Source organism: Schistocerca americana, chromosome 11 (assembly GCF_021461395.2).
Source record: "Schistocerca americana isolate TAMUIC-IGC-003095 chromosome 11, iqSchAmer2.1, whole genome shotgun sequence".
Classification (NCBI taxonomy): Eukaryota; Metazoa; Arthropoda; class Insecta; order Orthoptera; family Acrididae; genus Schistocerca; species Schistocerca americana.
In genome coordinates, this window is record NC_060129.1 from 166,145,791 (window position 1) to 166,168,688 (window position 22,898).

The 22,898-nt window shown below is 46.1% G+C and overlaps 2 protein-coding genes and 1 pseudogene across 4 annotated transcripts in view; 1 reads left to right on the top strand and 2 right to left on the bottom strand.

Annotated features, from left to right (window-relative positions):
* LOC124553655 overlaps positions 1 to 22,898 on the bottom strand; it is a 276,328-nt gene that overhangs the window by 148,644 nt on the left and 104,786 nt on the right. The gene's annotated exons all lie outside the window — the stretch shown is intronic.
* Positions 1 to 22,898, top strand: part of LOC124553653 (serine/threonine-protein kinase OSR1) — a 549,990-nt gene that overhangs the window by 78,610 nt on the left and 448,482 nt on the right. The window lies entirely within an intron of this gene.
* On the bottom strand, positions 10,770 to 10,887 carry LOC124554336 (annotated as a pseudogene).

Sequence of the window (22,898 nt, forward strand, 5' to 3'; positions counted from 1 at the left end):
TGGTTCTAGGGTGAGGGTTTCCAATAATACTATTTATTTTGTTGTGCCACCCTTCAACAGCATTCGTCGTTCGGTGCCTTTTTCCGCAACAGTACCACATTTCTATTGCGATATCGACAAAGTAGTCAAAAAATTGAGAGAACCTTCCGTTATCAGGAGCTTCTGCATGAATCTCAATCCATCCATTGCTTACGTCCTCCGGTTTTACAACTGCCAGCGCTGCACACATGCTGACGTGAAGTCTCAAATCCTCGTTCTAGCGGTACTCCTCAGTTAGACCGGTAACTCGAATTCTTCTCCATAAACTCTTCTTCATATGGAAATAGAATCCATTTATTTCAGTTGTGGGAAAAACTTGACGAATGGCCGATATCGGAGCTGCCTCAAAGTCAACCTTTACTTGTTTAGGACACCAGTCAGAGACTGCCTGTTTTATCAGACGAAACAGACGAACAGATGTGTCTTTCTTCTTATTAGGGAGCAGTGCAAATACAGTAGGAAGAATGTTTGTTTCTTTAATCGGGCCTCCTAAGTCTACGTGTATGGTGTAGATCTGTGCAAACTGCTTGCTGCATCTCTTAAATGTTCCATCCATAAAAAAATGGGAACTTGTTTTTAAACTTTCTTTGCTTCCACTAAAAATCATTATTCTCACCTCTAATCTACCGTCTTCCAGAAGAATACTACTGCCACCTCCCATTTTTAATAGATCTTCATCAAGATTAATTTCATAAGAGTTCTTAGGCTCTTGTTGGTTCCCCCACTCTTGACTCAATCAACGACGCACGGTTCTCTTAATACGTAGATTCTGAATTAGGCATCACTGTAACCAAGTCATAAACTTTATTATGTAGATTTCCCATTTCATCCGCATTTTAAGACCTGCATCGTCAGGTGGTCCACAGAGATGTTCTAATACGCTCAACACTTCTCCGTTCCTCGAAAGCAGCTTTCCCTTGCAATGATCCGCTTTTCGGCGTAAGCACATGCACGTAACAACACCTTCTTTAGATTCCCTCTGTTTAAGATACGCGTAACCTTTATAATGAGAAAGAGGCCGGCCCTTGTTCGTTGTAATAACTTCCATACTGACGGTCACGTTAGGAACTTCGAAATCAAACTGGGCGGGTGGGTGAGGAGGAGGAGGAGGAGGTGGAGGAGGAGGAGGAAGGGGGGGGGGGAGGCAAGGGACCCGACCCTTCGGAGCAGGTAAAACCGTGGCAAATGTCCGGCGTGGCAAATGTCCGGACACCGTTCCACGGTTTCCCTGCAGTCACGAAGGGCGAAGTTAAGAGCTGTTCTTTTTATAAAAACGGGGCCGGTTTGCATCCCGTTCCCTGTCCATAACGATGCGGACGTCGACGGGACGCCGAACGCGGATCTCCCTTCGTCCCTTTAATCGTGCGTGTGCTTGCTCAAGTAGCGACCCGGACAGAACCGGTCGCTGTCGGTCAGCAGGGCAGTGCTACGGGTCCATAAAGCTGTGTTTACGTCCCACAGTAAACAGGTGCAGCGTACAGCTGACCGGGCAGTCCGTCCGGTTACGCAGCCGTCTTGGAGAAGACGGTAGCCACGTTGCTTGAGGCAGTGGCTGTTGCACGTTACAGTCGACGCGTCCCAAACACACGTCTGTAGTTTGCACTACTTGTTTCACAAGAGTGCTAAATGCTTCAAATGGCTCTCAGCACTATGGGACTTAACAGCTGAGGTCACCAGTCCCGTAGACTTAGAACTACTTCAACCTAACTAATCTAAGGACATCACACACATCCATGCCCGAGGCAGGATTCGCACCTGCGACCGTAGAAGCAGCAAGGTTCGGGATTGAAACACGTAGAACCGCTCGGCCACAGCGGCCGGCTGAGAAGAATTGTCCCATGTTCTTACATCAGTTAGTACTGGTCGAAACTAGAAGGAAAATCATGTACCCGGCCGCTGTGGTCTCGCGGTTCTAGGCGCTCAGTCCGGAACCGCGCGGCTGCTACGATCGCAGGTTCGAATCCTGCCTCGGGCATGGATGTGTGTGATGTCCTTAGGTTAGTTAGGTTTAAGTAGTTCTAAGTTCTAGGGGACTGATGACCACAGATGTTAAGTCCCATAGTGCTCAGAGCCATTTTTTTTTTTTTTTTGAAAATCATGTAAACAGACGCCCAGAAACAAGTTGTTAAGACACGATAGCATTATATCCACTGAAGAGCCAAAGAAACAGATAGACCTGCCTAAGATAGGGCCCCCGCGAGTACCAAGAAGTGCCTAAGCATGACGTAGCATGGACTCGACTAACGTCTGAAGTAGTGCTGCACGGAACTGACACCACGAATCCTGCAGGGCTGACCATAAATCCGTAAGAGCACGAGTGGTTGAGATCTCTTCTGAACAGCACGTTCCAAGGTGTCCCAGATATGCCCAATAATATTCATGTCTGCGGAGTTTGGTGGCCAGCGGAAGTGTTTAAACTCAGAACAGTGTTCCTGGAGCCATTGTATAGTAATTGTGGACGTGTGGGGTGTCGCATTGTCCTGCTGGAATTTCCCTAGTCCGTCGGAATGCACCGTGCACATCACTAGATGCAGGTGATCACAGAGGATGCTTACGTACGTGTTGTAAGTAGGCTGTTTAGGTTTTCTTATTGGTAACGCCACGTAGCGCTCTGTGTGAAAATCACTGGCTGTGCTGTGTGCAGTCTGTGGCTAGTTTGCATTGTTGTCTGCCATTGTAGTGTTGGGCAGCGGCAGCTGGATGTGAACAGCGCGTGGTAGAGATGGGCAAACTGAAACACGTAACTTTTTCGAAACAAATGAAACAGTACAATGTAATGTTTCGATACGCTGTTTCGAAACAGTGAAACAGTTTGTGTTTTGTAATCTAATAAACCTACACATTTTGTCATCTTGAATGTCTTACTGTATAAGTATGTCCACATAAACACAAATGAGGTGCGAGAGCGCTAATCATGTCGCAGAAAGTATGAAACTATCACTTAGGCGTCTTGGCAGTTTCGTATTTCTGCAGAAAATGCGCTGCTTTCGTCTCGTGTGGCTTTCATACTTTTCAATTGGCTGACGACAGCCATAGCTGAAGACAGAAGAACCACCACGAACGGAACTGGAGGTGGGAGCAAACTGCAGAAACAACGGATATGCTACTGGGATTCCCACATTCCCTTAGTGTGGGTAATATACCCATCCTGCTAATTTCCATGCACACAAGGGAATCATTGTGGATAATAGGCACAGTGACTGTAGACTCACAAATAACGCCAAATAATTCGAATAAATAACAAAATATAACAGAAAAAAAACTTGTCTTTCAAGATGTTTCGAACCGTTACTATAAATTCACCACGCTTCCCAGCCCTTCCCGTTCACCATTACACTACCAGTGATTTGTCAAACAGATTGCTTGCAATTATACCTACATCAAATTTATGTATATGTCTAATAACTGTCACTCTACGCCTTTTTGTATTCAAAATGTTGTAGGCTTACTTGCGTTTCTTAATATGATTACTGTAGATGAAAAGAGAAGCGTATGTTATAAAAAAGTGTAATTTAACTGAATGATTTTCACATATTTATTACTTTGAATGCGAATAGTATGCGTTGTTTTATTGCTTGGTTAGTGTTTACAAAGCAGATATTACGCCATTTCGGAATATGACAGTCAGCTAGAAACGAAGCTTTATTTTCGGATATCTTAAGCTTCATACTATTGTTTGTCACAAAGATTTCGACACTCTTGAAAGTGTTTCATGAAGTGGTATGTTAAATGTGTTTCAGTACCTGTGCCGAGCCCAAATCTCGTCCGACACAGAGCGGAATGAAACATCACTGTTTCGATACAATTAGTCCGTTCCAAGCACAGGTGGACTGAAACAGCCTTATTTTGAAACAACGATACAGTTTCTCTGTCTGGCTCGAGATCGAATCTGGTCCGGTTATCCGAGACAGGGGGGGGGGGGGGGGGGGGGGGGGAATGAAACACCACTGTTTCGAAACAGTGAACCGCAGCCGTTCCGAAACACTGAAACAGTTCCACGTATCGATACACTGTATCGAAACATAGAAACAGTGGCCAAGTCTAGCGCGTAGCGTTGCGCAGTTGGAGGTGAGCCGCCAGCAGTGGTGGATGTGGGGAGAGAGATGGCGGAGTTTTGAAATTTGTAAGACTGGATGTCATGAACTGCTATATATACACTCCTGGAAATTGAAATAAAAACACCGTGAATTCATTGTCCCAGGAAGGGGAAACTTTATTGACACATTCCTGGGGTCAGATACATCACATGATCACACTGACAGAACCACAGGCACATAGACACAGCCAACAGAGCATGCACAATGTCGGCACTAGTACAGTGTATATCCACCTTTCGCAGCAATGCAGGCTGCTATTCTCCCATGGAGACGATCGTAGAGATGCTGGATGTAGTCCTGTGGAACGGCTTGCCATGCCATTTCCACCTGGCGCCTCAGTTGGACCAGCGTTCGTGCTGGACGTGCAGACCGCGTGAGACGACGCTTCATCCAGTCCCAAACATGCTCAATGGGGGACAGATCCGGAGATCTTGCTGGCCAGGGTAGTTGACTTACACCTTCTAGAGCACGTTGGGTGGCACGGGATACATGCGGACGTGCATTGTCCTGTTGGAACAGCAAGTTCCCTTGCCGGTCTAGGAATGGTAGAACGATGGGTTCGATGACGGTTTGGATGTACCGTGCACTATTCAGTGTCCCCTCGACGATCACCAGTGGTGTACGGCCAGTGTAGGAGATCGCTCCCCACACCATGATGCCGGGTGTTGGCCCTGTGTGCCTCGGTCGTATGCAGTCCTGATTGTGGCGCTCACCTGCACGGCGCCAAACACGCATACGACCATCATTGGCACCAAGGCAGAAGCGACTCTCATCGCTGAAGACGACACGTCTCCATTCGTCCCTCCATTCACGCCTGTCGCGACACCACTGGAGGCGGGCTGCACGATGTTGGGGCGTGTGCGGGACCGTAGCCCAGCTTCATGGAGACGGTTGCGAATGGTCCTCGCCGATACCCCAGAAGCAACAGTGTCCCTAATTTGCTGGGAAGTGGCGGTGCGGTCCCCTACGGCACTGCGTAGGATCCTACGGTCTTGGCGTGCATCCGTGCGTCGCTGCGGTCCGGTCCCAGGTCGACGGGCACGTGCACCTTCCGCCGACCACTGGCGACAACATCGATGTACTGTGGAGACCTCACGCCCCACGTGTTGAGCAATTCGGCGGTACGTCCACCCGGCCTCCCGCATGCCCACTATACGCCCTCGCTCAAAGTCCGTCAACTGCACATACGGTTCACGTCCACGCTGTCGCGGCATGCTACCAGTGTTAAAGACTGCGATGGAGCTCCGTGTGCCACGGCAAACTGGCTGACACTGACGGCGGCGGTGCACAAATGCTGCGCAGCTAGCGCCATTCGACGGCCAACACCGCGGTTCCTGGTGTGTCCGCTGTGCCGTGCGTGTGATCATTGCTTGTACAGCCCTCTCGCAGTGTCCGGAGCAAGTATGGTGGGTCTAACACACCGGTGTCAATGTGTTCTTTTTTCCATTTCCAGGAGTGTATTATGACTATTAAGATAAATACATCATTTGTTCTCTATCAAAATCTTTCATTTGCTAACTATGCCTATCAGTAGTTAGTGCCTTCCGTAGTTTGAATCTTTTATTTAGCTGGCAGTAGTGGCGCTCGCTGTATTGCAGTAGTTCGAGTAACCAAGATTTTTGTGAGGTAAGCGATTTGTGAAACGCATAGGTTAATGTTAGTCAGGGCCATTCTTTTGTAGGGATTTTTGAAAGTCAGATTGCGTTGCGCTAGAAAAATATTGTGTGTCAGTTTAAGCCCAGTCAGGTATATAATTTTTCAAAAGGGGACGTTTCATAGTGTCACCTGTCAGAGTCGTTTCTAGACGTATCTGGCGTCCCATATCTCTCCAACCGCACGCGCCTGACACCACTGTAGAAAATCCACCAGCTTGAACAGTCGCCTGCTGACATACAGCGTCCATGGGTTCCTGAGGTTGTCTCCATACCCGCACACGTCCACCCGCTCGATACAATTTGAAACGAGACTCGCCCGACCAGGCAACATGCTTCCAGTCATCAACAGTCCAACGTCGGTGTTGACGGGCCCAGGTGAGGCGTAAAACTGTGTGTCGTGCAGTCATCAAGGGTACAGAAGTGGGCCTTCGGCTCCGCAAGCCCATATCGATGATGTTTCGTTGAATGGTTCACACACACTGACACTTGTTGATGGCCCAGCATTGAAATCTGCTGCAATTTGCGGAAGGGTTCCACTTCTGTCACATTGAACGATTGTCTTGAATCGTCGTTGCTCCTGTTCTTGCAGGATATCTTTCAGCCCGCAGCGATGTCGGAGATTTTATGTTTTACCGGATTCTGTTCACAGTACACTCGTGAAATGGTCGTACGGGAAAATCCCCACTTCATCGCTACCTCGGAGATGCTGTGTCCCATCGCTCTTGCGCCGACTATAACACGACGTTCAAGCTCACTCAGGTCTTGGTAACCTGCCATTGTAGCAGCAGAAACCTATCTAACAACTGCACGAGACACTTGTAGTCACATATAGTCGTCGCCAACTGCTGCATCGTGTTCTGCCGGTTTATACACTGCTGGCCACCGTAAATGCAACACCAAGAAAGACAAGAGGTAGCACAACAAGATTTATTTTGTAGATAACATGTTGACCAAGTATCAAATGATTACGTTTACAGACGTCTGTGACATGTGGTTCCTGCCAGAATCAGAAGCCAGAGTAGCCGCCATTGTTGGAGATCACTGCTGCCACACGTCTCGGCATTGAGTCAAAGAGACGTTGGATGTGTTCCTGGGCTACAGCAGCCCAAGCAGCTTCCACACGTTGCCAAAGATCATCTGGCGTGGCAGCTGGGGATGTAATCTGGGTCACTCGTTGAGCAACCGTGGACCACATGTTTTCTATCGGCGAAAGATCCGGAGAGCGAGCCGGCCAGGGAAGCACTTCAATCTGGTTATTGACGAAGAACCTTTGGACAATGCGTGCCACGTGTGGTCGCGCATTATCCTGTTGAAATATGGCTGTGGCCGAGCCCTGAAGGTAAGGAAGGACAGCTGGCTCCAGCACCTCGGATATGTAGCGCCGGCTATTTAAAGTACCGGCAATGAGTACTAGAGGCGTGCGAGAGTAATATCCAATACCGCCCCATACCATAATACCCGGTGCAAGACCAGTGTGGCGGTGCATAATGCAGCTGTCCAGCATCCTCTCTCCACGGTGTCTCCACACTCGAATCCGACCATCGTGGTGCTGCAGACAGAAGCGTGCCTCGTCAGTAAAGACAACGTCATTCCATTCTGCCGTCCACATCTGTCTGTCATCACACCATTGGCGACGGAGACTTCTGTGGTTCTGCGTCAATGGTAGACGAAGCAATGGACGTCTTGCGGACAGACCACTCTGCTGTAAACGGCGTCGAATGGTACGCGCAGACACTGGATGATGCGTTACAGACGCAATGTGCTGTGCTATGGTTCGGGATGTCACTGAGCGATCCGTCACTGCCATGCGCACAATTTGCCTATCAGCACGTGCAGTGGTGCACCGAGGTGAATGCGATCGACCACGTCGGTCCGTCGTACCCTCCTGCATCCAACGGTCACATATCCGCATTACAGTTGTTTGGTTTCGTCCAACACGACTAGCGATTTCTCTGTATGATAATCCACAATCTCGGTAAGCCACTATCCTTCCTCTGTCGAACTCGGATACTTGATCAAAAGATGTTCGCTGTTGTCTACGAGGCATAACTGATCGTCTTGTGAAACAACCACCAGGTAAACACACGTGCCGAACGTACACTCGTCGAAGTCGCCAAGCCTTAAATGGCGCTATGAGGTGGCGCCACAGGCGTGCGTGATGTGCGTCTGCGCTGAAATTCTAATCAGTTGCATATCTCATCGCTGCAAACCCATGGTGTAAATTTCACTTGATTCGGATGCTTCCTTCAAGGTGTTGCATTTACGGTGGCCAGCAGTGTATTTCTCTGTATTTGAATACGCATGCACATACCAGTGTCTTTGGCGTTTCAGTGTACTTTAACATGACTCAAGTCGTGGGATATCTCCTAATATCGTGTGCGATCTCCTCTGACCAGCGTAGTATAGCAATTTGGCGCGGCATGGGCTCAATAAGTCGTTGGAAGTCCCCTGCGGAAATACAGGGCCATGCTGCCGCTGTAGCCGCCCATAACTGCGGAACTATTGGTGCCGGTGGAGGGTTTTGTTCACGAACTCACCTCTCGATTATAAAATTTAGCATGGGTTTCAGGTTGGGCGATGTGAGTGACCAAATCATTCCAAATTGTCCAGAGTGTTCTTCAGACCAACCACGAACAATCGTGGTCCGATGACATGGCGTATTGTCATCCATAAAAATGAAGTCAGTAAATGGCCGAAAAAGGTCTCCAAGTAGCCAAGCATTACCATTTCCAATCAATGACAGGTTCTATTGGAGCAGAAGATCCAGTCCAGTCCATGCAAACACAGCCTGTACCACTATGGGGCTACAACTAGCTTGCTTCGTGGGGTCTGCGACACACCTGAACCTTACCATCAGCTCTTACGAACTGAAATTAAGTGGTGTTATAGTCGGCGCACGAACGATGAGACGCAGCACTTCCGAGGTAGCGATAAGGTACGACCATTTCTCGAGTGTATGGTGAATATGAATAACCCAGCAAAGCATCAAATCTCCGACGTCGCTGCCGCCGGAAAACCAATCTGCAAAAACGGGACCAACTACAACTGAAGAGAATCGTTCAACGTGACAGAAGTGGAACCCTTCCGCAAATTCCTGCAGATTTCAATGCTGGGTCATCAATAAGTGTCATCGTGCGAAGCATTCAACGAAACATCATCGATATGGGCTTCCGAAGCCGAAGGCCCACTCGTGTATGCTTGATGACTGCACGACACAAAGCTTTATACCTCATCGACCCCGACGTTGGACTTCTGATGACTGGAAACATGTTGCCTCGTCGGACGAGTCTCGTTTCAAATTCTGTCGAGAGCGGATGGACGTATAGGGGTATGGAGACAACCTCATGATTTCATGGACCCTGCAAGTCAGCAGGGAACTCTTCCAGCTGGTGGAGGCTCAGCAATGGTGTGGGGCGTGTGATATGGGACCCCTGATACGTAAGCATCCTGTCTGATCACCTGCATCCATTCATGTCCATGGTGGATTCCGACAGACTTGGGCAATTCCAGCAGGACAACGCGACACCCCACACGTCCAGAATTGCTACAGAGTGACTCCAGGAGCTCCGACAGGCACTGCAGCAAGAATGATAGGTTATACCCTGCAGCTGCTCGACCACCTGATCTAGAGTATGTCAACCCGTTGTGCGGCTTGGGTACGTGTGCACGGTGATCATATCCCATACTGATGTCGGGGTACATGCGCAGGAAACAGTGGCGTTTTGTAGCACACGTGTTTCGGGACGGTTTTCTCCACTTATCACCAATACCGTGGACTTACAGATGTGTGTCGTGTGTGTTCCCTATGTGGCTACGCTATTAGCGCCAGTTTTGTGTAGTGCCACGGTGTGTGGCACCACATTCTGCAGTTATCCTTAATTTATGAGCATCAGTGTAGTTTCCGTGTTCTAACCCGGTACCTTCCGATCATTTATTGTGTTCGAATATTATGAATTACTTCTAAGACCAGGATCTAATGACATTAGCGGCACACATTCAGAAAATATAATTCTAGCAAGACACAACTGGCTCTTTATACACACGAAGCGACGACTGGTATCGACGGGGGATCTCAAATTTACTCCATATTTTTACATTTCTAGTAGGCTTTTGACAGCGGTCTTCGCAAGCTACTTTTAATCGTATTGTGTTCCTACGGGGTATCGTTTGAGTTGGGCGACTGGATTTATGGTTTCCCGTCAGAAAGGTCAGAGTTCGTAGCAATTGACGAAAAGTCATCGAGGAGGAGGAGGTGGTTGAGATTGGTGTTTAAGGCGCCGTCGACAACGAGGTCATTAAAGACGGAGCACAAGCTCGGGTTAGGGAAGGCTGGGGGAAATCAGTCGCGCCCTTTCGAAGGAACCATCTCGGCATTTGCCGTCAGCGACGCAGGGGAATCACGAAAAACCTAAATCACGGTTGCCGTCGTCTTCCCGAATGCGAATCCACTACGCTGACCACCAAGCTACCCCGCTCGGGGAAAAAAATCATCGAATGAAACGGAAGTAATAGCTGGCGTTCGTCCAGGAAGAGTTATAGGCCCTCAGCTCTTCCTGATCTATATAAACGATGTAGCAGACAATCTGAGCAGTCCTCATAGATCATTTACAGATGATGCTGTTATTTACCTTGTAAAGTCATCAGCTAATCAAGATGAACTACAAAACGATTTAGAGAAGGTATCTGTGTGCAAAAGTGGAAATTGATATTAAATAATGGGAAATGTGAATTCATCCACATGAGTACTAAAAGAAATCCGCTAAATTTCGGTTACAGTGTAAATCAAACTCTGTCCGAACAGGCCTTGGAAGGCCCAACGGTACCGACGGGCCGCCGTGTCGTCCTCAGCCCACAGGCGTCACTGTATGTGGTCAGCACACCGCTCTCCCGGCCGTATATCAGTTTACGAGACCGGAGCCGCTACTTCTCAGTCAAGTAGCTCCTCAGTTTGCCTCACAAGGGCTGAGTGCAGCCCGCTTGCCAACAGCGCTCGGCAGATTGGATGGTCACCCATCCAAGTGCTAGCCCAGCCCGACAGCGCTTAACTGCGGTGATCTGACGGGAACCGGTGTTACCACTGCGGCAAGGCTTTTGGCAAATCAGACAAATCTAAATACTGTAAATTCAACTAAATACTTAGGGAATACAATTACAAACAACTTAAGGGGGGCTTTACTATCTTTTGGTTCAAAAAATCGATTTTTTTAAATTGCATTTTTGTTACATAAAAGTGTTTAGAATCCACCCCTGAAACGGTTTTTCCGAATACGGAACGGAAATGTTTGTTACTCGCGGTTGAACAAAACAATGCACCTGCCTAAAATCGGCCTTTTGCACGCGCGAGTTTTCTTTCTTTCGGGGGACGAGTTATTGTTCCGGTGCTTGCGAGGAAACACACGAAATTCAAATGAAAGTCTGGACGCGTCTGTTTGGAAGTTAGCCCCCAAGCATTTGCATTCTGGAGCGAAGACTGTGGAGACTGCGACTTTCCTGGCAGTGAGCAGCTTCTACAAAGGGCATGCAACATTTCTGAAGACCGTGACAACGACGGACGTCTCCCTGCGACTCTATTCGACGCAGTTCGCCGAGCATTCGGACGACCACCGGATTCGAGCGGCCGAGAACCGCTTGTCACCGGCCGTACGAGCGGCTCTGCAGCAGCGCAGGATGGCCCAGGCCGAGCAGAACGCCCTCTGTGATGAAGAGGAAGGACTAGTTTATGGACCCGGAATAGCAGATAGAACGTACTTCGCATAATATTGCATTTATATGTAGTCAAAACTTCAAACGCGTTTTTATCGAAATGACTTTTTTTTATGCGCGGTATGGTAACATAAAACTTCTGAACCGATTGGCGCGATTCTTTCTTTCCGACGAAGCTAACCAAATTGTCTAGGAGTTGTACCAATTTTATTCCGATCCATCAAATGGAGTAATCGATGAAAATATCCCTATTTTTCAAATGGCCGTCATTTTGTTTCCTATGGTCCAAATAACTCAACCGAGGTACAACTCCTGAAGAATCTTTTATACTTCGCTTCAACTCGATATTGATTTCAGACGAGCCGGCTGACCTGTGACAAACCGCGCGTGGAGGTCTACATCGAAATTTTGTTTCGTTCCGACGGCACTTCCGCCTTTGCTCTTCGACATTTCCGGGCGAAAAAATTCCCATTTGTAGAGGAAACATCAATAAACATTTTGACCAAATTTGACATTGATATCTATAACACATACCTAGAAAAAACATTCTGAAAGAACATGTTTTTTTCGGGCCAACGATAGTACACTTCCCCTTAAACTGGAACGATCACTTGAAAATACGGTGAGGAAGGCGAACCATGGCTATCGTTTTATTGCCAGAACACTGAGAAAATGCAACAGACCTACTAAAGAGACTGCTTACAGAGCTCCTGGAGTGTGGGATGCATACCAGACAGGATTCACGGAGCACATCGGAAACGTTCAAAGAAGGGCAGCTCGTTTTGTAGTATCGCGAAGTGGGACAGAGAGTGGCACGGATATGATAAGCGATTTGGGGTGGCAGTCATTGAAACAAAGGTTTTTTTCGTTGAGACAGGGTCTTTTCACGAAATGTCACCAAATTTCTCCTCCGAATGTGAAAATACACTACTGGCCACTAAAATTGCTACACCACGAAGATGACGTGATACAGACGCGAAATTTAACCGACAGGAAGAAGATGCTGTGATATGCAAATGGTTAGCTGTTCAGAGCATTCACACAAGGTTGGCGCCGGTGGCGACATCTACAACTTGCTCACATGAGGAAAGTTTCCAACCGATTTCTCATACACAAACAGCAGTTGACCGGCGTTGCCTGGTGAAACGTTGTTGTGGTGCCTCGTGTAAGGAGGAGAAATGCGCACCATCACGTTTCCGACTTTGATAAAGGTCGGATTGTAGCCTATCGCGATTGCGGTTTGTCGTATCGCGACATTGCTTCTCGCGTCGGTCGAGATCCAATGACTGTTAGCAGAATATGGAATCAGTCGGTTCAGGAGGGTAATAAGGAACGCCGTGCTGGATCCCAATGGCCTCGTATCAGTAGCAGTCGAGATGACAGGTATCTTATATGCATGGCTGTAACGGATCGTGCAGCCACGTCTCGATCCCTGAGTCAACACATGGGGACGTTTGCAAGACAACAACCATCTGCAGGAACAGTTCGACGACGTTTGCAGCAGCACGGACTATCAGCCCGGAGACCGTGGCTGCGGTTACCCTTGACAGGAGCGCCTGCGATGGTGTACTCGACGACGAACCTGGGTGCACGAATAGCAAAACGTCATTTTTTTGGATGAATCCATGTTCTGTTTACAGCATCACAATGGTCGCATCCGTGTTTGGCGACATCGCGGTGAACGCACATCGGAAGCGTGTATTCGTCATCGCCATACTGGCGTATCACCCGGCGTGATGGTATGGGGTGCCATTGGTTACACGTCTCGGTCACCTCTTGTTCGCATTGACGGTACTTTGAACAGTGGACGCTACATTTCAGATGTGTTACGACCCGTGGCTCTACCCTCCATTCGATCCCTGCGAAACCCTACATTTCAGCAGAATAATGCACGACCGCATGTTGCAGGTCCTGTACAGACCTTTCTGGATACAGAAAATGTTCTACTGCTGCCCTGGCCAACACATTCTCCAGATCTCTCACCAACGGAAAACGTCTGGTCAATGGCGGCCGAGCAACTGGCTCATCACAATACGCCAGTCACTACTCTTGATGAACTGTGGTATCGTGTTGAAGCTGCACGGGCAGCTGTACCTGTACACGCCATCCGAGCTCTGTCTGACTCAAAGCCCAGGCGTATCGAGGCCGTTATTACGGCCAGAGGTGGTTGTTCTGGGTACTGATTTCTCAGGATCTGCGCACCCAAATTGCGTGAAAATGTAATTACATGTCATTTGTCCAACGAATACCCGTTTATCATCTGCATTTCTTCTTGTTGTAGCAAATTTTAATGGCCAGTTGTGTATGTTGGGGGCAGCATAAGGCGTGCGACGTGGCTTAATGGCCACGTAAACTCTCAAGCAATTTGTCCAACTTCAGTATATTTCGCAAACAGTTGAACGTGTATAGTGGCGTTAGAAGTGTTTGTCAAACACTGAGCGTGTCTTACGTGTTTACCAGAAATTTTGGTTGACACAAAACTTGACAACATGGAGGACGTCTTCTGTGTCGACGTTTTGGCGCATATATTTAGTGAAAAATATCTTTATTACGATTTTTCTCACCCTATCGTGAGTGTTCAGAACTATGTGAGCTACGATCAAGGTTAAAAACAAAATAGCACTGTCTAACACACTCTTTTTACTAGGTTCTAACCAAAAGTGTTCGAATAACATACTCTTGGATTACGTGTCTGTGTTAAGTTGAATGAAAAGCTTAGAGTGTATATTTATCTTGTTGGTTTCGATAGTTTTTCTCCACTAGTTCAGTGTTAATTGGGGTCTATAATATAAATTGCTTCACTGGAGAAATCCCAGGAGTCAATGTGAAATGCCAATGGTAATTTACACCAACACGTAGTTTGCATTTTGTGTGAATGTTTATATTGTTCCAGAACATTCGTACAGCGCACAGCCCTTAAGAATCTGGCTTTACAGATCATCTACTAGAATTAACTGAAAACAACTGCCACTCTACTGCCACTCACTGCTTGATACAAGTTCTTTGAAAGTATTGTTCAACAAATCGCATTAACTGAGTAACAACAAAAACGTTTGTTCCATAAGAAACTACAGTTACAAATTTGAAGATAATAAATGACTGATTATAACAAATCTGATTTATAAAACCTAACAATACCTGATACAAAATAATTATTATCTCGTTAATTACAATAGGTATTTTTGACGCTAACACATTTCGGAGTACTTTACATAATGCGGAAATAGATTTTGAGATTCAGATTTCACATACTAATCTCGTTTTGACCAAATGATCGAAACAATAGTTTGTTAATGACGAAGTTACTGAGCTAGTAATTACAGAATTAATTACAATAAATCTGATACGAGTTTTTACAGAAACATAATCTCTCGAAAGTGATCGTAAGTTTCAGTGCAACAGTTAGCTAGAAATCTACCCAACATTAATTTTCGCGTTCTATGGAGTAGTCGAATTTTGACAATTAATTTCCCATTTAATGACGGCAATCATTTTCACACTAACATTTCTATATGATTATAGTCTGATAGTTACATAAATGAAATAGTTAGCTTTTCTGTAAAGTTCGTGCCGGCCGTTTTGGCCCACTGAATATGGTTCCTCATTCTTTGAATTCTGTAATTTATGACTGCAATTATCTGTCACCTTATTTATGCCATTTCATTATAGCCATTTTTGTTACTGTTTTTGTGGAATAAAAAAAAGCTGAGTGGAAAAAAAGCGGTTCTAGGCGCTTCAGTCCGGAACCGCGCGATTTCGCAGGTTCGAATCCTGCCTCCGGCATGGATGTGTGTGATGTCCTTAGGTTAGTTAGGCTTAAGTTGTTCTAAGTTCTAGGTGACTGATGACCTCAGATGTTAAATCCCATAGTGCTCAGAGCCATTTGAACCATTTTTTAAATTTCGTAAAATTGATGATTAAAATAAGATATTTCCACTAACAAGTTTTCTGTTGACTGTATTTAAACGAGCTGTACTTGACTAAATGGATGTGTTACATTTTATATATGGCGTGTACAGTGCTACTTGATACAATACGGAGCACCAAAACTTGAATTTTAACTGTTTAATGTGTAAAAGCGTGGTACCGAACATTTCATAGAAGGGTCTTCATAGTACGTCCTATCACAACTGGCAGCTACCAAAACTGTAGCCATATATTTTTTTACACGTACAACGTACAAGCGGTATGCAGTGAAATAAAAAAAAATAATAAAATAAAAAACAAGTTCCCTTATTCTTGCACGGGCAATGACCGGTATACGCGTATGTTCCCACACAATGGCGTTTTAATGCACTGTCATTAGAGGACCATGTAGAAACAGAATAAGTTTTCGTATACTTTCGCCTTCTTTTTCAGTCCGAGGACAAAGTAACTTTAAACCAGTTATTAAAAGTTTCACCAAACTTCTGCAGAGAGTTGATATAATCATGAGGTTCCCAGTGTAAGATTTCCTTTAGCAGCTTTTCATGTGTATGTTTCTCTGATTTTAAGCCATTCCCTGGACAGTGTCTTGTTTACTACTTCTTCTTCTTCGAATACACTGTTAGTGTTAACAATACTTCATCTGCGTTTGTAACCATTCCCACTAGTTTCAAAGTACAGCATATCGAAGGTAGGCAATTAAAACGTCGTAGCTGTATTTTGATAAATTTTACACCGGCCGCGGTGGTCTAGCGGTTCTAGGCGCTCAGTCGGGAACCGCGCGACTGCTACGGTCGCAGGTTCGAATCCTGCCTCGGGCATGGATGTTTGTGATGTCCTTAGGTTAGTTAGGTGTAAGTAGTTCTAAGTCCTAGGGGACTGATGACCACAGATGTTAAGTCCCATAGTGCTCAGAGCCATTTGAACCATTTGAGCCATAAATTTTACAGGAGAAGCAAAAGCGATTTTTTAAGAAATGTATAAAACCATAAATATATTTTTGTACATGTGTAAGTATACACTGAGGTCACAAAAGTCATGGGACACCTCTCAATATAGTGTCGGACGATTTGTTGAACCTATGCCATATCGAGAAGCCGAGAAATTGACAGATTAGAGAAATCCATGCAGTTTCAAATCTGTCTCTGATAGTGAAGTTACTGGTTACTCGAATTACGAGGTTTTTATAGATTCGTAGAGTTCGAGCTTTTCATTGCCTATCGTCGATATACATAAGGTGACTGTGAAACTGACAAGTTCGTTTGTACGCAAGCGGGCTCGTTTGAAACATCCGTGGCTAGATAAGAGCCAAATTCACAAACACTTTTGCTTGTTTAAGAGGCCCTCCAAAGAGTAACTATAAGTTTCACTGTCCATTCGAAGAAATAAACAGAGATCCTTTGAAAGTCAGCTCGCTCTGTTCCTCCGTGAGATCCACAGCGCAGTGGACGACGGCGTTCAGCTTGATGTCGTGTTTCTCGACTTCAGTCAGGCATTCGACGCCGTCCCGCATTGCCTTTTAATGAAAAAAAATACGAGCAGACTTGCGATTGGATTCAATACTTTCTTGTAGATACAACTCAAGACGTCGCTCTTAACGGAACTAAATCGACAGATCTGGGGGTAAATATCCGGAGTAGCACAGGGGAAGTGTGATATGACGTTCCTGTTTACAATAAGTACACTACTGGCCATTAAAATTGCTACACCACGAAGATGACGTGCTACAGACGCGAAATTTAACCGACAGGAAGAAGATGCTGTGATATGCAAATGATTAGCTTTTCACAGCATTCACACAAGGTTGGCGCCGGTGGCGACACCTACAACGTGCTGACATGAGGAAAGTTTCCAACCGATTTCTCGTACACAAACAGCAGTTGACCGGCGTTGCCTGCTGAAACGTTGTTGTGATGCCCCGTGTAAGGAGGAGAAATGCGCACCGTCACGTTTCTGACTCTGATGAAGGTCGGATTGCAGCCTATCGCGATTGCGGTTTATCGTATCGCGACATTGCTGCTCGCGTTGGTCGAGATCCAATGACTGTTAGCAGAATATGGAATCGGTGGGTTCAGGAGGGTAATACAGACCGCCGTGCTGGATCCCAAAGGCCTCGTATCACTAGCAGTCGAGATGACAGGCGGCTTATCCGCATGGCTGTAACGGATCGTGCAGCCACGTCTCGATCCCTGAGTCAATAGATGGGGACGTTTGCAAGACAACAACCATCTGCACGAACACTTCGACGACGTTTGCAGCAGCGTAGACCATCAGCTTGGAGACCACGGCTGTGGTTACCCTTGACGCTGTATCACAGACAGGAGCGCCTGTGATGGTGTACTCGACAACAACCTGGGTGCACGAATGGCAAAACGTCATTTTTTCGGATGAATCCACGTTCTGTTTACAGCATCATGATGGTCGCATCCGTGTTTGGCGACATCGCGGTGAACGCACATTGGAAGCGTGTATTCGTCAGCGCCATACTGGCGTATCACCCGGCGTGATGGTATGGGGTGCCATTGGTTACACGTCTCGGTCACCTCTTGTTCGCATTGACGGCACTTTGAACAGTGGACGTTACATTTCAGATGTGTTACGACCCATGGCTCTACACTTCATTCGAACCCTGCGAAACCCTACATTTCAGCAGGATAATGCACAACCGCATGTTGCAGGTCCTGTACGGGCCTTTATGGATACAGAAAATGTTCGACTGCTGCGCTGGCCAGCACATTCTCCAGATCTCTCACCAATTGAAAACGTCTGGTCAATGGCGGCCGTCCGCCCAAATTGTGTGAAAATGTAATCACATGTCAGTTCTAGTATAAAATATTTGTCCAATGAATATCCGTTTATCATCTGCATTTTGTTCTTGGTGTAGCAATTTTAATGGCCAGTAGTGTATAAATTATCTTTCAGAAAGCGTCGGATGCTCTTTAATGCTATTCGCAGATGATGCAGTTGTCTGTACCAAAGTAGCAACGCCGCAAGATAGTAAGAATTTGCAGAACGACCTGCAGGGAATTGATGAATGGTGCAGGCTCTCGCAGTGGACCCTGAACGTAAATAAATGCAACTTGTTTCGCATACATAGGAAAAGCAATCCACTACTGTACAGCTACACTATTGATGACCAACAGCGTCTGCCGTAAAATATCTAGGCGTAACTATGCAGAGTGATCTTAAGTGGAATGACCATACAAAACAGATAGTGGGAAAAGCAGACTCAAGACTCATTCATAGGAAGAGTGTTCAGGAAATGTAACTCATCCACAAAAGAGGTGGCGTATAAGGCGCTTGTTCGCCCGATTCTTGAGTATTGTTCATCTATCTGGGATCCCTATCAAGTAGGACTGATAGAGGAGATAGAGAAGATCCAATGAAGAGCGGCGCGTTTCGTCACGGGATCGTTTAGCTGGCGAGAGAGCGTTACGGAGTCGCTAAACAAACTCCGCTGGCAGACGTTACAAGAGAGGCGTTGTGCGTTCGGAGAGATTTACTATTGAAATTTAGCGACAGATCTTTACAGGAGGAGCCGGACAATATATTACTTCCCCCCACCCCTCTCCCACACACACACACACACACACACACACACACACACACACACAATTACGCCTATTGACCACGAGGAGAAATTTAGAGCCAATACAGAGGCTTACAGACAATCATTCATCCCACGCGCTATTCGCGAGTGGAACAAGGTTGGAGGGATCAGATAGTGGTACCGAAGTACCCTCCGCCACACACCATTAAGTGGCTTGCGGAGTAAGATGTAGATGTAGAAAGTTTCACTAGCTGCGAGATCGTCGCGATTAAAACAGTGACCCGTACATACAATAAGTTTTCTTTAATTTAACGTCTATGGTCACAGACTTTTTATTAACAGGTTACCGGTTTCGGTGTATAATGACCATCATCAGATCTGTTTTATAAAAACAAAGTGCTAATGTATGGCTGCAGTACACTAGGACTTTGTTTTTATAGAACAGATCTGATGATGGTCATTATAGATCGAAACAGGTAACTGTTAACAAAAAGTTTGTGAGCATAGACGTTAAATTAAAGAAAACTTATGTAGAAAGTTGATGCAATCGTCAGGTTCTGAGAGTAATATTTCCATTAGTGGATATTAATCCATTCACTAGAGCAGCGTCTTTTTTTCTTGGTCTTCTACATCTACATCTACATACATACTCCGCAATCCACCATACGGTGCGTGGCGGAGGGTACCTCGTACCACAACTAACATCTTCTCTCCCTGTTCCACTCCCAAACAGAGCGAGGGAAAAATGACTGCCTATATGCCTCTGTACGAGCCCTAATCTCTCTTATCTTATCTTTGTGGTCTTTCCGCGAAATGTAAGTTGGCGGCAGTACAATTGTACTGCAGTCAGCCTCAAATGCTGGTTCTCTAAATTTCCTCAGTAGCGATTCACGAAAAGAACGCCTCCTTTCCTCCAGAGACTGCCACCCGAGTTCCTGAAGCATTTCCGTAACACTCGCGTGATGATCAAACCTACCAGTGACAAATCTAGCAGCCCGCCTCTGAATTGCTTCTATGTCCTCCCTCAATCCGACCCGATAGGGATCCCAAACGCTCGAGCAGTGCTCGAGAACACGTCGTATTACTGTTTTATAAGCGGTCTCCTTCACAGATGAACCACATCATCCCAAAATTCTACCAATGAACCGAAGACGATTATCCGCCTTCCCCACAAGTGCCATTACATGCTTGTCCCACTTCATATCGCTCTGCAATGTTACGCCCAAATATTTAATCGACGTGACTGTGTCAAGCGCTACACTACTATGGAGTATTCAGACATTAGGGGATTCTTTTTCCTATTCATCTGCATTAATTTACATTTATCTATATTTAGAGTTAGCTGCCATTCTTTGCACCAATCACAAATCCTGTCCAAGTCATCTCGTATCCTCCTACAGTCACTCAACGACGACACCGTCCCGTACACCACAGCATCATCAGCAAACAGCCGCACATTGCTATCCACCCTATCCAAAAGGTCATTTATGTAGGTAGAGAACAACAGCGGACCTACCACACTTCCCTGGGGCATTCCAGATGATACCCTCACCCCCGATGAACACTCACCATCGAGGACAATGTACTGGGTTCTATAAGTTAAGAAGTCTTCGAGCCACTGACATATTTGGGAACCAATCCCATATGCTCGTACCTTAGTTAGGAGTCTGCAGTGGGGCACCGAGTCAAACGCTTTCCGGAAGTCGAAAAATATGGCATCCGTCTGATACCCTTCATCCATGGTTCGCAAGATATCATGTGAAAAAAGGGCGAGTTGCGTTTCGCAGGAACGATTCTTTCTAAAGCCGTGCTGATGCGTGGACAGCAACTTCTCTGTCTCAAGGAAATTCATTATATTCGAACTGAGAATATGTTCGAGAATCCTGCAACAAACCGATGTTAAGGATATTGGTCTGTAATTTTGAGGATCCGTCCTTCCACCCTTATTATACACAGGCGTCACCTGCGCTTTTTTCCAGTCGCTCGGAACTTTACGTTGGGCAAGAGATTCGCGATAAATGCAAGCTAAGTAAGGAGCCAATGCAGCAGAGTACTCTCTGTAAAACCGAATTGGAATCCCATCAGGACCTGGCGATTTATTTATTTTCTTCTCTGAACACAGTGCCAGAAATGCTTTGTCTGCATTTGTGGCCGTTCTCAGTACTGTCAAAATACTCAACGCACACGAATAGCCGGCCGAAGTGGCCGTGCGGTTAAAGGCGCTGCAGTCTGGAACCGCAAGACCGCTACGGTCGCAGGTTCGAATCCTGCCTCGGGCATGGATGTTTGTGATGTCCTTGGGTTAGTTAGGTTTAAGTAGTTCTAAGTTCTAGGGGACTAATGACCTCAGCAGTTGAGTCCCATAGTGCTCAGAACCATTTGAACCATTTGAACACGAATACCGTCTGCTTCTAATGGGGTTAAACCAACACCGACTCAAAGGAAGGCCTCGGCGCTTGCTGGTGACATCACGTCAGCTAGGCACGGCGAACGACAGGTCTGTTGCAGGCAGAAACGCCTCGGCGTGCTCATCACTATAAATCTCTTATTTTTGGACAAAATGTTTGGTACTGTTTTGGATTCTGCAGTTTTTATTTGTATTGAGTGACTTGTGCAACCAGTGAAATCCATAATTCATCACACTTCTTAGCAAAGCATATACTGCTGTACTTGAATGTCAGTTAACTTTTAGTTTGTTGCACAGTCAGTGTATATTCTACAGTTCTTTTATCACTGAGTGATCTGAAAACGTGTTACATGCATTGCGGGTTTCATAACTAGGCTTTCTTATTAGTGAAAGTGTTGTGGATTGGCAAGACAGCCAGCCCACTATGAGAGGAAGCCGAAAGGCACGCGTTTTAGCTCACGCAGGCTGGCGTGAGGTCTGGAACAGGCCAAGGAAATGAGACTAGCAAAAAAGGACGCAGCTGTGGAATACTTAACTTTAATCCATAATTGGTGAACATCGCTCTTGACGGTACATGTTTTACAGCATCAATAAACTGGTAATGGCGCCTTGCTAGGTCGTAGCAAATGACGTAGCTGAAGGCTATGCTATCGTCTCGGCAAATGAGAGCGTATGTAGACAGTGAACCATCGCTAGCAAAGTCGGCTGTACGACTGGGGCGAGTGCTAGGAAGTCTCTGTAGACCTGCCGTGTGGTGGCGCTCGGTCTGCGATCACTGACAGTGGCGACACGCAGGTCCGACGTATACTAATGGACCGCGGCCGATTTAAAGGCTACCACCTAGCAAGTGTGGTGTCTGGCGGTGACACCACAGAAAGAGATGTATGTCAAAACTTTAAATGTGTATGGAGTGTTGGCACCTGGGACTATTTTTATTATACTCATAATGGTGGTGTCTCCGTGAAACAGGAAAATGTGAAACTATTAGCGGTACTTGTCCAACACACATTGTTCTGAGAGATTTCTGCAATCAATTAATTGTGCAGTTCATTACACTTCTTAACAAATAGTGTACTCCTGAACTTAAATTTCCACCTGTTTTAAGGATTGACATACAAAAACAACTTCATGGTCCAGCACCAACAGAATTCGTGCTTCTTTACCTTATTTGTAAATCTGAGGAAGTTACGTTTGTACTGGGTTGCTTTTACAAGAAACTGTGAACATATTGGTGGTCTTCTTTAGGTATCTTGGGTGACAATGGGGTGAGGAGCACTGAATATTAATGAAATATATTGCGATTGTACACGTTGGGGGAGGGGGTGGGGGACAGAAGAAGAGACAAGAGAGAGATACTTGTTTTATCAAATAAAATTGTTTTATCCTATAAACATTCTCCTTTCAGTTGCAAGAGGGGAATATTTATCTTTTCTAATGTGCTTGTTTAAAAAAGTTTAAGCTCAGCAGTATTTTCGATGTATAAAGCTGTTTTGGTTCCTGTTTAGAATTCCTTTCGTTAAAAA